Source organism: Phodopus roborovskii, unplaced genomic scaffold, assembly GCF_943737965.1.
Source record: "Phodopus roborovskii unplaced genomic scaffold, PHOROB, whole genome shotgun sequence".
Lineage (NCBI taxonomy): Eukaryota > Metazoa > Chordata > Mammalia > Rodentia > Cricetidae > Phodopus > Phodopus roborovskii.
In genome coordinates, this window is record NW_026125675.1 from 1,415,138 (window position 1) to 1,427,467 (window position 12,330).

Below are 12,330 nucleotides of genomic sequence, written 5' to 3' on the forward strand. Positions count from 1 at the left end.
AGCTAGCACTAGATCATTCCAGGAGGCGGGCAAGGAGCCTCTCACAGGAACGTACTCAACTGTGGTCAGCTCGACCAGGCGACTGGCGGGTAACCAGCGGACTCAGTCACAAGCCCCGGATCAGCCCGGATCCGCAGCCCTTCGGCGAGGGGAACGGGGTCTCGAGGCACAAGTGTCAGGGTTAATCTCTGATGGGAGCTTTGGAAGCCTCACTCTCAGGCCTGGTCAAGAAATAGAACACGGAAGGCGGTGGCGGAAGGGGTCCCGAGGGTTGTGGGTCTGAAGAGAGCTGGCTGTGACAGTGAGGTGTGGAAGAGGCAGTAGTGACCATCCACGTATTTCTCTGTCCCTGTCCAATAGGAGTCCTCGGGTGGGGGTGTGTGACACCTGGGTCTCGCCTACATGCAGCCATGGGCCTCGCCTCGGCAGAAACGCCTATCTGAGGGCGCTGGGGCAGGGCCGGGCGCCTTCACCAACCCGCAGCTTCTGCATGCATCCAGATCTCACAAGGGCCGCTTTAAGCCACTTCACCTTGGGTGTGCATGAGAGTTGTGCGTTGGGAGGTGGGGCCTATATGGGTGTGACCACATGCCTAGGAGGAGGCTCCCAGGGAGGGAGAGTACCCTGGTGGACGATTGATTGCCTATTGGGGAACTCTCTTATGGGTCTCCCTAGTCGTGACAGGGATCAGGGAGGGGGAGCCTTCCTTATCTTCTGCGGTGCGATGGAGGGATTACAAAGGGGCATGACAAAGGCAGCAAGCCTGTGGGGTGATATGAGGAGCTTCACTTCCAAATGGGACTGGATAAAGGCCCCAGAGGGCAAGGCTAGGGAGGGGTCTTGAAGGCTACAGGGATCGGGAGGTCTGAGGGGACGCCTCATGAGCGGGGAGACTTGGACTTCTCGGTGACTGAGTAGGCCCCTCAGTGGGTTGGAGCTCCCAACCAGCCACCAGAATTAGGCGTCCTGTTTTGCAGGGCAGGGGAGGGACAGTGCCCAGGCTTTTCCTGGCCAAGGGTTCAGAAACGGCAGAGAGTTCCGATCTTGAGGGGTAGGGGGGTCTTGGAGTTCCATTTTCAGGTAGAGAAATGAGACAGGACAGAACACTGGTGACCTCCCTCACCGTCTCTTTGCTCTGCCGCAAGAGCAAGGGCACCTGGCCACACCCTGTGGACTCCCAGTCCCTGTTTCATTGCCCAGTCTCGTAATGCCTCCTGCTATCTGTAGTTCCCCGGAATCCTGTCTAGCCCAAGAAGATTCTAACCATGTCAAGCAGGGAATGGAAAGCCACGGGAAGTGCTGGCATGCACACAAGGCTGGATCCAAATCTCATACCAGACGACACCCAGAACCCAGATGCAGTCATCCCAGGTAAAAGAAGAAAAAAACAAAACAAAAAACAAACAAACAAACAACAAAAAAAAAAAAACTGGTGGGCTCCTGTAGGACTGTGTCCACCAAGGAGACGTCTGAAAATCTCTTGGCAGGTAGAACACTTGAGCGGGTGAGTTGGTTGCGTGGACTTTGCTTGGAACAGCTAATAACTTGCTCAAGCTGTTTTTTGTGGCATTACATTCCCCCCAGTTGAAATTTTCACCACACAGGAAACCTGCAAGGCTCAGCCAGGTGCCTCTCTGGGAGCACGTGGGTCACAGTGACTCTCTGGAAGGCCTTTACAGGTGTCCGCACCGACTGTTGCCAGCCTCAAGTCCGAAGAGTTTCATGACTGTCTGTGTGTGTGTTCGTGCCTGTGTGTGTGCGCGTGCGTGAGCATGCCTCACTGTGCATGAGTGTGAGGTGTGTGCATGCACATGCATGACTTCAGGGATGACTACTTTAAAAAGTACAAGTAACCGCGTTGCTGTCTATGGGTTCTAGAAACCCCCATAATGAAACTGTTTTCCACTGGGGGATAACGAGAACAGCAAATTTCACTTCAAAATAGTTTTCCTTTCTTTTTAATGCAGCTGACCAAGAAGTCATTGATATCACTGATGAGGACATTACTTCCTCTGGAACAGAAGGGCAACAGGCCAGGTGACATGGGTCATCGTTTACGCCCTCTCATAAATTTAGACGAGTCGGGCTGGGGGCGGGCTGGTTCGGGCTCAGCCGGGCTCAGCGCAAGAGTGCCTGGTGTAGGAACACAAGATGCTGAGTTCAGATCCAAGGCACCCACAGAAAAAGCCATGCATGGCCAGGCACGCCTTTCTAAGCCCAGAACTGAGGGGAGAGGCAGTCCATCAGAGGCAGGAGGATTGCGAGTGTTTGCTGACTGCCAGCTGAACAACAACAACAACAAAAAAAACTGAGGTCATTAGACAGACAGACAGACAGACAGACAGACCAAAAGCAAGGTGTGTGCACCGAATGAATGAATGTACTGGGTGCATCGAGCTTAAAGGCCTCAAAGCATTCACCCCGAAGTCAGTCAGTTGTTCAGTGTGATAAGAAATGAAAATCTCATGCCTCCAGCAAACTGCATACAGGTCCTGTCATAAAACCTGTCTGGCAGGAATAAGGTGGCCATGGAGAGAGCAGGACTCCGCACTTGTATCTCTGAGGTCGGCACAGGTGCACACGTGCCCTTCCTCTACACAGAAAGAAATCCAGGAAAAGTCAACACCTGCTCTGGAAATGTGAATTGCTTGTGGGCTCTGTGGCATGCTCCACTTCCTCCACTCACACCACAAAAAAATGGCCTTTTGTGTACCTTCAAGTAAAAAAAAATAATAATGTGATTTCTTTGCAGGAAGGAAATACAGGATTTATTTGAAGAATTTGAAGGTATGTTCTAGGAGACATTAGGAATGTGAGAAAATCGTTTGACTCAAAGAAGTGCAAGGCGAGGGAGTTGTCCCTTGGTAGATAAGAGAAGTGTGGTTACTAGTGCCTCGTTTTCCGACACTCAGTGTCAAAATAGTATTTATTAGATCACCGTCTCTCTACTTGACGTTAATCATCGATACGGAGAGCATGGCACCTGCAGTGTAGTTGCTCCTATTTACTGCTCGCTGTGAGAAGTTCTAAAATTTGATGACATTATCTGTCTTCCAGGCTTTGATTCACACGAGTGCCATGCCTACTGTTAATACCAAACTTCTTTTTTAACCCCACTCGTTCATTTCCTAGCCTAACTCTTTATTTCTGCAGGTGGGCGTTGAGGGTTAACCCCTCTGAAATAGCTACCTACTGTTGTTTAATGTGCAAAAACAGCATATGCAGTAGCAAGCTGAAGTCAGTCAGCACTGCTAGCCTGTGACCGCTGTATGGTCAGACAGAGTCCTGCTTTAAACGGCTGTGTGAGACGTTCGTCACACAATCTATAAAAGCAAAAGTGGCTGGGATGCCTGCAGAGAATTTTGACAGTGAGTCATATCTAGAAGCTATTCAGGAATCAGGATAGAGATGTAGCTGAGTGGGAGAGCACTTACCAAGTATGCTTAAGGCTCTGGGTTCCTTCCCCAGTACCGCACCCTTGGACAACTCAGTGTGGTTCTCAACACGCCCCCTCCCACACCCTCACCCTCACCTTGAAATTATTATTCAGGGTGGCTACCTTGTCAGATTTGTGTAAAACCTTCAATGCCTAAAGTAAATGGAGTATTTTCATCTCGCAGTGCGATAATCACTGGGTCTTTGGAGGTCTTTGTAAATCGTCTACATTTATGTTTTGCACAAAGTGGCCCAGCAGTACCTCTGAAAGGGTCCTTGAACTGGAGGGTATTTCGTACGTTCATTACATTTGTGCTTTACAGAAGAGGTCTCAGAGAATTTCCACAGTGACTCACAACCCTTCTTGTAAGTTTTGTTAAGACCCCATTCACTGTGTTTTGTATGTAATATGTGGACACTGACGTCCAGCTATCCAGTTTCACATCAGGCTTGTGAACCACTGAAATTCTTGCCTGAAAGGAAGGAGACAAATAATATTATCGTTGACAGATTACTTCCTTCTATTGATAACAAGTGTCTTTGAAGTTGAAAGCTGAGCGTGAGGGAACTTTACGGTAATGGTTCAAAGATTATATTTCAATACAGAGCCCATTAAGCACTTCCTTGAGGGGGAACAGAGAAAGATTCACAGCGATCATCGCTGCCTCTTTCGAAACCATGGAGCAGAAAGTTGAGGATGTTCTCAAAAGACAGTGTGAACAAAGGTATGGCTGTTGCTTCTTGGTGCCTTGATCCCAGGCCCTTTTGACAGTTGGTTAGTAAGCATGATGGCAAGAGGGTGGAGAATAGCCGTGACTCTCCAGTGGCCAGAACCTCACCTGGAAAAAGTAAGGAGTAGGTTTTTCCCCTGCCGCTGGTAAAAGTAAGGAGTAGGTTTTCCCCCCGCTGCCGGTCTCGTCCCACTGTGGTGCCAGCCCCAAATTACACACAGAGAGTCTGTGTTTGATATAAAGCTGTTGGCCAGGTACTAGTTTCTTATCGGCTAGCTCTGTCTCAAGCACTAACCCATTTCTGTTAATCTAAGTACTTCCACGTGGTCTCATCTTACCTGAGAGAGAGAGGACGCTGGCGTTCTGCTCTCCCTGTCTTCCATCTTGACTCCTCCTTACTCCTTCCTCTTTCCTTCCTCCGTGTATCTTGCTTTCCTATTGGCCAACAGTGCTTTATCCATTAACCAGTATGAGAAACATATTTACGGAATGACGTCTCCCATCAGGAAAATGTATTTGGCTTGCTGCTTTATCTGTACAGAATAGACGTCCTAGACTTCCTTTAGTCTTATTATACTCTCACATCACAACTGAAGTCAGCTGCGTTTGCTAGGTCTGATTTACAAAGACCGTGTTGAGGCATTGCAATTGATTAGGTGTAACAGTAACGAAAGTGTATGTATACATCGTATGATGAATGTGCTTGGCATGCTGAGCTGGAAATCCTCAAAGCGTTCCTCCTGCAGACAGCCAGTCATCTCTGCGATGTGATGGAAATGAAAAACCCCATGTCTTCAGTGTCCTGTAGCTTTCAGGAGCACTTTTTACTATGCTCCTGTACCGAAATCCTCCGCGGCACATGGAGAGGAGGAGTGGGTAGGCCTGCACAGAATTCTCTGATGGTAGTGGGGGTGCGTGCCCTTTGGATCTGCTCTTCAGATAGAGGATTCTAACCAGAAGTTGTGCTTGTCACACTGACGGATAAATACTTGTGGAATGTGCTGGAAACAACAGTTCCTCCTGAGTTTTCTGTCTCTAAGGGACGGGAAGGGACTGCCGTCTCAGTCAGGGAGGAACAAATCCTGTTAGTGTAGGAGAAAGTAACCCACATCAGCTTCTTGTTCCCTGTCAGAGTATTGTAGATGACATTTCCTCGTCATCCATCGACAGCCTTAGTGAAGGTAAGGCAGTCGTGCGGTCAACGCACTTCCTTCATATTGCGATGGAATATCACACTGTTCATTACTATCATTCACAGGCAGAACCTTTATCAGGACTATTCACTTCAGATTATGAATTTGAGTAGGAAGCTATCCAAGGATGCAGATCAAGTCAAGAAACATGCAGAAAAACTCACTGTGAGTGTGGGGCTCAGCTTTGAAGGAACCCATTGTGTCAGCATCAGAAATAGCAGGGCTTCCTACAGCAAGTCTGGAGGGAAGAAAGGGACAGGGCAAGAGCTTGGGGAGACAGGAAGGTGGTTCCATGTGGCCAGGAGGGACTGGCTATCCCACCTCCATCCCCCCTCTTCGCCGGCCACCGGCTTGCTCCTTTTCAGGCAGAGAGACGGCAAGGTCAGTGATGAGTTAGGAGGCAGAATGGTGGGCGGAGGGTGGGGGGGATGAGCGGGCACTGCCCAGAGAGTGCAGGAGAAGGTATGGGCCTGTAAGCCCAGAGGGAGCCCTTCCTGATCCACAGTGTGCAGACAGGCATCAGGGGCAAGGGCCCCAACAGAGCCTTCTGACACAGTGATCAGAGATACAGAGTGAGAGCAGTCACTGTGTCTGTGGCCGAGCAGGTGGAGGCTTGGCTCTCACTGCGTCCAGTTCAGACGAGCCCACTCCCCGAGGAGAGGGACGTGAAGGCCTCATGCCACGATGGACATGTGATGACTGACTCCCCTTTAACATGGGCATTTGAATGAGCTTTTGGGGACAAGTACTGGGCACGGGACAGTACCATCCTTGAGGGATCTTCCTTCCTGGTGGAGGATGGAGCTGCCCTCCTCCTGAAGACTCTGCCTTCCAAAGGTGGGGATGGGAGTGGGGGAGCAGAGGCTGGAATGCGGAGGGAGATGGAGACGCTGTCTAGTCCAGTGGTCAGGAGCATGGCCTCCCTCTGCAATCTCACCCGTTGGGAGGCAGCCACAGTTCAGTGGCTTGCTCAATCAGACCAACTCGGGAAAAGAATTTGCCTCTGTGCCTCAGATTCCTAGGAGTGAAAGGGGACATTCTTAAAAGTCCCTGTTTCATACAGTGGATAAAAGTATTCAGGTGTGTGTTCTTACACTGTTCCAGGACAGTATCTGAAGCAAGTGTGACAGAATCCTTCCCTGTTAACCATGATTCCTGGTGGCCGGGTGGAGGGGGGGCGGCCTGCTCATACTGGAAAGGACAAAACGGAGCCGGTTTCCGTGTAGGGGGTGACAGGTGATCAGGACATCTCAGGCTAATTTCTGTAGAAAATAGAGTTCGCCAGCTATGGAGGCCTCTCGTGGGTGAGTTTTCAAGTCCTCGGATACTAATGGGAATGTTTCTGAATACCGTTTAGTAGGAATACGTTCCACTAATTCAATGAGCTTCACATTACTTAGGTTATTTTGTAGTATTAGGTAACTCTTGTAAACGTGGTAATTGTTTTGGTTGAAAGGAAGACTACATTTATTTCATTCTCTCTGTTGTGTATAAAGAATACACAGAGTCACATTTCTGTAAGATGTCTTTTATTTTTTCCTGAATTATTGTTACTTCTTTTACTGTCTTTGTAGACTATGTTTAAGGAGCAACGGATATTCATTCAGCAGACTCTGATTCTTCAGAAGAGTAGAATGGAAGAATTTAAGTCACTGTGTGAACAGTACTTGGAGGTCCGTTGTACATCCTGGGGAAAGCAGCCTATGCCAGGGGGCATTGAACACTCTGGTATTATTTATGTTCTTTGGGTAACACCTTTGGAAAGTTACCCGTAAGCATCTTCCGGCATTTTCCTAATGGCATCACTGTAAAAAATGCGTTTTTACTTCTCGGATTCACTTGTGATTGGGAGAGTCACTCGAAGCAGGAGGAATTGCTGCCTTGGCCATTATTTCATCCACAGTGTTACAGGGCATTAATGCTTTTCAGATCATCTCTTCCTGTTTCATAGTGCGTTTTCCATCCTGTGTGTAGATAGGTGCACACAGGCACACACGGGTGTACTTGTCTTGTCTGTGGGTGTATTGGTGGAGGCCAGAAGTCAACTCTCCATCTTGTTTGTTTGTTTCCTTGTTTGTTTTTTTTTTACAGAGGATCGCTTTCCGAACCTGTTACTCGCTCATCACTGTGGCTAGACTGGTGGTTCCCCACGTCCCTGGGGTGGCCTGCCCTACCTTACCCCAGATCAATGTGTCAACGTGCCTGGCTTTTAACATGTGTTACGGAGAGCTGGAGTTGGTTGTGGAGCAAGCTCTTTGCCCACTGAGCCTTCTTCCCCGACCCCACGACCCACTTTTATACATAGTGACAAGAATATACCACACTTGACCTTGCTTTCCTTCCTCAGTCTATTTTCATTTCTTTCCATTGGGTGACTGAAACATGGTTTTGTAGGGCCAATCAGAGTTGTAAGACAGCTTCCAGATGTAGCACTCAGGGAAAAAAAATAAGTGGAAGACTGAGAGTATGTGACTTGTGAGTTACTGTCAGTAATGACCCCCCCCCCCGTCTTTGTAAACACTTCCTAGGGACATTGACCTACGTTATCTGCAGGTTTACGCCTACTTACAAAAGCATTAAGCACTCGTTGTTCTGGTTTTTGTTCAGACTTGATATGAGCTGGCTCATTCAAGTTGCTGTTAAAATATTGTTCATCCAGAGTAATTAAGAGGGCCCCAAACGACCAAGGTGTAAGACTTCATCCCGTGCTTTCTTATGCTAGTCCCCTACGACACCCCCCCACCACTGACAGGGTCTGTTCCTGCTGAAATGCCATGCTTCCTGCAGCCCAGTGTCCCAGAATCTTGGTTTCCCGTTGCAACGTTTAGGTCTCCGTGTTGTTCCCGTTTCTGTGTTTGTCACATCACCAGATCATAGAAGAGGTCCTGCCAAATTTTATAAACCCCCGCCCCCCGCCTCCACGGTATTTAACAAAACCATTTAGATGATGCCCGTGCTATTTCAATCAGTGATAAAGGGACTGTGGGGGTGCAAACCTTGAGTTTTAATTTCATGGTGTGCAGTGGTCATACATAGTACAGGGCAAGCTACCCCATCTCCAAGAGAAGCCTGTGAGTGGCAGTCAATGAGCTTCCGCATCACAGTCTCTGTGTTCGTTGGTGTTTGTTTGCTTTTCTTCATGCTGTTGGAGGAGAGGGATCCCCGGGGCTCAGATATGCTAGGCAAGCACACTTCCCCCTGAGCCACCCCCATTGCTAATGCCTCAGGATTAAACGTTCAGCAGTGGGTGGAGGAGTGGCAATGTCTGTGTCTCTTTGGTAGGTGTTCCGGTCTTCACACTGTACACAGTGTATGCTTGTTTTATTTTTTTTAAATAGTTAAACCATGACTTTTGCAACATTTAGTCCCTTTTAAATGTTGCTGTTCATATTTGTAAACCCAGATGACCAGGCCTGATTTCTGCACATGTCTTTTCACTTCAGAAATTTCAGATCCTGAGGGATTCCAGGGGAGACTCTGTGGCTGAAGAACTGAGACACCTAATTGCCACCTTGGAAATAAAACTCCTGATGGTGAACGTAAGTACTGAGTCTTTCGTGTGGAAAATGAGGATGGATGGGCACTGTCTACTTTCAACCCAGTTAATATGTCCTTGTACTTAACAGCACCAGCAAGAGAGTGCTGCTGCTCAACAGTCTCTCCTGGATCTGTTATTCTCATGATACTCGGAAGAAACAGAAGTTCATACAAGGGGAGCGGTTGTCTCTTGGAACTTCGCTGGGTGGAGCTGCTTGACGTTTGCAGCTTCTACAATGACATCTTCTTGTGTTCTCCTGTTCCTAAAGATACCCCTTTAAGTTAAAATGCAAAGGGACCCAAGGATTTGTGTGACCGCAGTCCAACGTTGGCTGTAAGAACCCCAGTCCGCGGGTAATAATGGCGAGTTTTCCTTGGTAGCATCGTAACTAACGGCTAGCAGTGCATTGATGTCGATACACTGGGGTCTTGTACCTCGGCATCACTTTCCCAAATTAGAAGGCACAAGAGTGGTTCATCCTTGTCATCGTCAGAGAAATACTTAAAGAATACACACCACTCTTGCCTTTACATTCTGGTGTTAAATTTGTCCAGTCCTGGAGCCTATGGCACAGAACTTCCCAAAGGGAATGTGCCCTGTGTACTATACACAGAGCTTCCCAAAGAGAATGTGCCCTGTCTACTTTAAAAGACTGTGCCTCAGAATTACTTAAACTGGTAGAATTCTTTGAACCTTCCGAGTTAGAACGATGTGAGTAACGTGCCATGAGTTTGTGAAATAGCACTTTCAGACAAAATTGACAAGGTCTTTCTTTCCATCAAATGTGGTCTGCTATCAAATGCCATCTGCCTGTCACAATTAGAGTTGATCCTTAGCATGTATACAGCTCAGTCCCTCATGGTATGGGCATTTCATCGTTCGTATGGATAGGAGTAACTGAGAATGCTTTTGTTTTTCAAATTTATTGTGCACGTAGTATGTGAACGTCAGTGATATAGGACATGTTCTGTACACTTAAAGCTCCTTCCCTGTGATTTCATGGATGTAGGTATAGCTCTACCTGACGTGGGAAGTCTTTACTTGGAAACATTTGATTTAATAAACGTGAAATTGTTTCAGAATTGCTGGGATGGGTCACTGAATTGCACCCTCCTGCTGACATCTCATGCCTTTTAAAACAGAAATGGTCCCATGCCTTTCCTCTCTCTCTCTCTCTCTCTCTCTCTCTCTCTCTCTCTCTCTCTCTCTCTCTCTCTCTCAGACCTCTTAAGAGAGGAACCAGACCTCTTAACTTCTGAGTCCTATTTCTAGCCCCCTCAAATTTTCTAAGCCCCTCTCTGTTCATTCCTGTTTCTCAATATAGTATCCTGGGAATTCCAAAATCTCTACGGCCAATTCTAGTCAACTAGACTTTGACTTGGCCCCATGATTCAAGGTGAACTGTATTACAACGGTTTCAGAGTGTGACCAGATATCCCACAACATTTCCTCCCTTTAAATAAAGAGGAAAGGTTTTGACCGTAACACAGCAAAACTATATACAATAAGAACAACTATCAGAAAAGGATTCCATTTATGATGTCCAGTCCATTTGTATTTGACAGAATTGGAGAAATTACTCTTCTATCTGTGTTTTAATAAAAAACAAAAACAAAACAGCTCGAGAGAGAAAGGTGCAATATGACAGAATTCAAGTGGAGGGATTCTTTATTAGGGATAGAGGCGTTGGCCTCTAGGGACAGGAGCAGCAGGAAAGACAGGCAGAGAGCGAGACAGAGACAGACAGGGAGGGAGAGACAGAGAGAGAGGGAGAGGGAGGGAGAAGGATGGGAGGTGGGCACGGACCTTTGAAAGGGGGAACATACTGAATAGGCCCAGGTGAGGGCATATCTAGTGAGAACTCCAAAGGCAGGCCAGTCAAATGCCTAAATACCAACAATCTATACTATCTTGATGAGCCCAAAGTTTTATATCTTAACCACTTTCTATCATAACTTGTAATACCAAACTGAAAATATCTTTTTAGACCTTAAAATATTTTCTTAGACAATAAGCTTGTGTTTATGTCTCTCAATCATGTGAGCGTTACATCTCTTCTGAAGTTTCTTTTCTTAATGTGGTCACAAAGAAAATGGTATAGGTATCTAGTCTGCTATTTTATCAGAGACTCGAGAAGGATAAAATATTGCCTGGTTGAACAGGGAAGTACAGAGAATACTTCTACCGAAACTACAGAAATGACAGACAGCTGGCTGCCTGGACAGTCACCCAAGGTTCCCCTGCATCATTGGGGCATCCATCTGTAGCCTACAGGCCTAGCATATCTGACAGACTTCTGTGTGAAGCAAGAATCTTGACGGTCTTCCCTTCCTTGTCATGGCAATGTTCGGCAGTCGCCTTCTTTTGTGTCTCGCTTGTGCAATTTGAACAGCACACTTTCAGCAGTTGAGGTAAGGGCTGTTTCTTGCCCAGTGCCTCACTTTACCACAGATGGAAGCAAACTCCATATTGTTACGAGAAGGTTTCTCCCGGCGGCCTGGTCCCACAGCCTCGCCAGCCGCAAATAGCACACAGAGAGTCTGTATTAGATATACAGCTGTTGACCTCTTACTATCGTTTCTTATTGCCTAGCTCCGTCTCCAGCCATTCAGAGGACTGTCCGGGGTAATGTCCCTGCCATTACTAGGTAAAGTTTCACCCTTCTGGGAACTTTGTTGGAGCTGAAGCCTAGGCAGTTACAATTATAGTTTTCCTTAGTTGTGATAAAAAGATAAATTAGGTGTAGAAATTTAGACTCTCCAAGATGAGATAGATAATAGTGTATTTTCTCTAATTTTGCCAAATGCAAATGGACTGGGTGTTGTAACTGTAATTCTTCCATAATGACTGTTTTGCCACATATAATGGTATCATGTCGAAGTCAGGACCTTCCTCTTTGAAATGACAAAAATAAAAGGGGGGAGGGGCATGCAGTGCAATAACCCTTTTGTACATCGCGGACATTTGTCCTTGCGATTGGTTTAATAAAGAAGCCGACTGGCCAGGCCAGTAACTGAACAGGGTAAAGTTAGGCGAGAGACCCAAACTGAGAATGCTGGGAAGGAGAAGCGTGGAGTCAGAAGTCACCACCCAGACGCAGAGGGAGCAGGAGGTGAACGTGCCACGCTAGTAAAGGTACTGCCACGTGGCAGAGCATGAAGCAGGAATATGGGTTATCTCAAAAGTGCTAGAGCTAGCTAGCTAGCAATAAGCCTGAGCTACTGGCCAAGCATTTGCAATTAATTAAGTCTCTGTGTGGTCATTTGGAAGCAGCTCCCCGGGACGGGGAAACCTCTGCCTACCCACACTCCCATTGTTTCATGAAGGTGCCAGAAGGTACACTGTATAGTCAGCCAGAGGCGGGACCTTCAGGGTCTGGTAATGTGAAAGTGTACCCCATAGGAAAGCCAGGCGGCCTCGGTCTCTCCCCCCA

General features: G+C 47.3%; 1 pseudogene; it reads left to right on the plus strand.

Annotated features, from left to right (window-relative positions):
• Window positions 1-1,265: 1,265 nt before the first annotated feature.
• LOC127217318 (X-linked lymphocyte-regulated protein 3A-like) lies at window positions 1,266-9,056 on the plus strand (annotated as a pseudogene).
• The last annotated feature ends 3,274 nt before the right edge of the window (window positions 9,057-12,330 follow it).